This window comes from Eurosta solidaginis, chromosome 2, assembly GCF_040869045.1.
Source record: "Eurosta solidaginis isolate ZX-2024a chromosome 2, ASM4086904v1, whole genome shotgun sequence".
Taxonomy (NCBI): Eukaryota; Metazoa; Arthropoda; class Insecta; order Diptera; family Tephritidae; genus Eurosta; species Eurosta solidaginis.
Window position 1 is genome coordinate 213,155,702 of NC_090320.1, and position 3,970 is coordinate 213,159,671.

General features: G+C 36.3%; 1 long non-coding RNA gene across 1 annotated transcript; it reads right to left on the reverse strand.

Annotated features, from left to right (window-relative positions):
• Nucleotides 1-2,086: 2,086 nt before the first annotated feature.
• Nucleotides 2,087-3,061, reverse strand: LOC137242588 (uncharacterized). The gene is made up of 3 exons (XR_010950297.1): nt 2,961-3,061; nt 2,276-2,397; nt 2,087-2,214 (listed from the first exon to the last, which is right to left on the reverse strand). It is a non-coding gene; the product is annotated as an uncharacterized lncRNA (long non-coding RNA).
• Nucleotides 3,062-3,970: the final 909 nt, after the last annotated feature.

Here is a 3,970-nt window from a genome sequence, read left to right on the forward strand (position 1 = left end):
ACGTGCCTCCTGTGCTTCCAGTTGGGATGTCATATATGTCTTCTGCTCTTCCAGTTGGGATGCCATATATGTCTTCTGTTCTTCGAGCTGTGTTTCCATCTTGGATGTTATCTGTGTCGACATTTCTGACATACGCGTTTCTTGTGCTTCAATCTTCGATGTTATTCGTATCACTTGGGATTCCATCTGTGATGACATTGTCGATGTTTGAGCAGATATTGCAGCCAAAATCATGTTCAAGTCTGTGCCCGTAACTGTCTGCGATGTTTCGTTTTTCTCTTCAATTTTTGTTGTTGTCTCGTCCCCATCAGGATAAAAGACATACTCGTCCATATCAATTCCTTCTGCTTACATTGCCTCTCGTAGTCGTGGCTGAAGTTCGCTGGATCTTCAGTTGCTGGATCATCAATTCACTGAACTTTGCCATGTCCTTGTTGTCCTCTGGAATTTATTCAACAATTCCTCTTCTGACACCAATTGTAACGATTTTACTGAAATACCCCTTATTTGCAATCATCTGCCAACGTTCGTATCGCTAGAATGTTGAATAAATAACAATATTGAATAATGGACAAATGGCCTTTATTAAAGTACTTCACAATAACACTTATACTTTGCAACGAATAGCTGGCTTAATAACCAAACTGATTGATAGCTCAAATGAAACTCTCCCTTCTCCTCTACTGTCGCGCCTTTTATACTTTTTGATTTCTCATTGCATACTTCCAGGCTTTTCCATTCCAGAACTTACTAGTTAGTTTCAGCTACAAAATTGCCAGCCACAACTACGTTTATAACTTCTCATTTGAGTAATACTTGCACAAATTATTGCCCTCTCTTGTGAGCAATTCAGATAAGATATATACATGTGTTTGTGCATTGCTTCTCCGCTGCTCGTATACGTACATGGTACATATGTGTAGACGCAATTATTGTTTCGTTTAAGCTGGAGACATTGGTGCTTTATCGGTAACCTTTTAACAGCTGATTCGACCAACCTTATGAGAATCAATGCAATCGATTATTGGTGCCGTTAAGGTCGTAACCGTATCGTAGCCAACCAATTGGGTTTTGGTTTACCGTCGTAACGATAAACAGCTGTTTACGTTAGGGATACGGATACAGCGATACGACATACGGCACCAATGACTCCGGCTTTATGTAGATACATAATGATTGATATATGGGTGTGCATGATATCACTGTTTAGCATCGGCTTAGATATGGCAGTACCCCTTAGTTTTGCTAATATTCGTAACAATATTTTATAATTATATAATATAATTATTAATAGCAGCCTAATATAAATTTGATAGATGATATGATTATTAACAACTTCCCTGTCCAATGAGTCATATGTGACTCATACGAGAGAATTGAATTAAATTCATGAGTCACATGTGACTCCTTTGTTTATACAACTTAAAGACGCGTTCTTGGTATGAACGTGTCGTTATATATTTGTGAATTCTATGTGAGCGTATATCAAAAGACCTAAACTTTAGGAAAATGAAAGAAAATTTCGAAATTTTTTCTGATACCTTTTTCTCATTTTCTTCAATTTTTGTATATACTCTAACTTCAATTAAACAAAAAAGCACACTAATATACGCTTTTGGCATTTATATATCAATTTACCGTTATTGTGATTCGAAAACTTAAATTATTTCTTATGGTCCTATATGTTCACATGTGACTCATTGAACGTGGTAAACAAAATTGTTTTTGCTATGTTCAGGTGGCACATTTGACTCACAAATTAAAATAGCTAAAATAAGGTAAATATATGCCAAATTATTTATAAAAATAATATTTTATAATATACATATATTCATATTATTCAATTAAGCAATACAAAAAAATAATGGGCGTGGGGAATTCTCAAAGCGCATTGTATGGGGACAGGGAAGTTGTTAATATATCTACATCTTTTTATAAACTATCCGGTATAGAGTCTTTATTTCTGTTTGTTGTGTAGATGCTGGTTGTCCGGCGGATGTACCCACTGCTGAACCTCATTGGTGGTCCAATTGATAAATTTTCTTCGAAAATTTTACGTGAAACACGAAATTTGATTGGTTCTCTTCTAGTGGATATTCCCATACCAAGCTTCTTCAGCTACCTCGAACCGGGAAGGATGTTATAATGCAGATGGCGGTATTAATATATCATCAAAGAATCCAAGGGTATGTATGTATGGGAAGCTCCATCCCCCTGTAGGATTATTAAGTCTCTAAGCGATACAAGCAAGTTTAGTAATTTCACATACACATACACATAGATCGAACTTACTTTATTCGCCAATTTTCGGTTGATATTGTCCCTTATTGCCTCCACCACCTGTCCCAAATGAAATTGATCCGGTGCTATTCGGATAGTGTCCTTCAATTCTGCGTCCTGTAAAAATTAAAGTGGTTATTAAAAGTGTATAGGGCATTAATAGGCCTCTCGAAAGATAACCTAAGAATCTTAACAGCTATTCTTACAGGACACTATAGACTGAACAGTCACATGCAAAAGCTGGGTATAATATCGAACAACACATACAGATTTTGTGATCGAACAGCGGAGACGGCGGACCATATCCTCCTGGAGTGTAACGAAATCTCAAGACGCAGAGCTAAGTTTATGGGCTCACTATGGCCAGAGCATTCTCACATCAAATCCCTTAAGCCAGCTCAAGCCAACTGCTAGGGTTCATCAGAAATGTCGGCTTGGATGAGGTGCTGTGAAGTAGCTGAGGGCACAATAGACCAATGGTCGCAGTGCAATCCTCAATTAATTATATATTTAGCTATCTATTGAGAGTATAGATTTGTAGGAGAGAGAATAATGAGGTTAATCCTACACAGGAACCAACGATCGTTTGCATCAGGTGAGTACGAAAGCAATCAAACTAATGTATTTTTACTGTTAAGGCAACAGAAGTACGAAAAAAACTTAATTCCATGTAATATTACCTAATATACAATCATTGAAACGTATACTGGTGCCAACTTCATTTCTCAATTCCTGTCCTATTTCTGAGCTATAGGCGGTGCAACCCACATGACAGCTACACGTCTAGGTTGTGTAAAACAGATTTGTAAAACCAGCCACAACTATTAAAATCTGAAAAGATGAGATATTAAGTTTTTAATTTTTCAATTTGTACGGTATTTTACCTGATGCTGTTGTTGTTGTTGTATTTACCTAATGCTCTTTTACTGCAGCTATTAGATCCTCTTTAAATGGATAAACGATATAGAATATAATTTAGCACCATTGCGTGCTATAATCTGTATCAATCCATTTATTATAGACTTGCAACAAACTCAAATGATCACCATGCATATGATTGAAGTTGTTACGAGCTGTATAGGCATGTATGATTTTATATTTTGGACGATAGAATATTGCGTTATTCACAGAAAGCATCGCAGCAATTGATACCAATTTTTCGGAACATTTGTACCTAAAATTACGGAATTCAAATTTAATAATCTTGTTTACAATGTATGGAATTCCGAGTATGAAATCAAATTAAACTCACTGGTTAGTTAAATTTCAAACTCGGAATGCAATTTTTCCAAACTACTTCTCACTAACCAACAGCATCATTGGATCAACTGGAAATTCGGCCATACGTCTACACAATTTCGTTAGTTCATCATGATGATTGAGGGCACCCAAAGCGTATAATTGTGCTAGAGCTAAGTTTTGGCGATATTTGTAGCCAGCACAACTTTCCTAGCATTGGGTGGTATAGGTTCGAAAATCTTTGCTTGCATATCACTTGGTAGATTTGCATACACTGGTATGATGACAAGTTCACGTATCTTTGGAGCGCAAACGCTTAACACGATCTTTAAAAACTTCTTGGCATATTTCAATTGCATCTATTATACGAAATATAGGCGCATCATCAAAGAATTTTGAAAATTTATCAGCATCCAAAGTTGCGCTGGAAATTAAAAGCTTTAATTTTGGT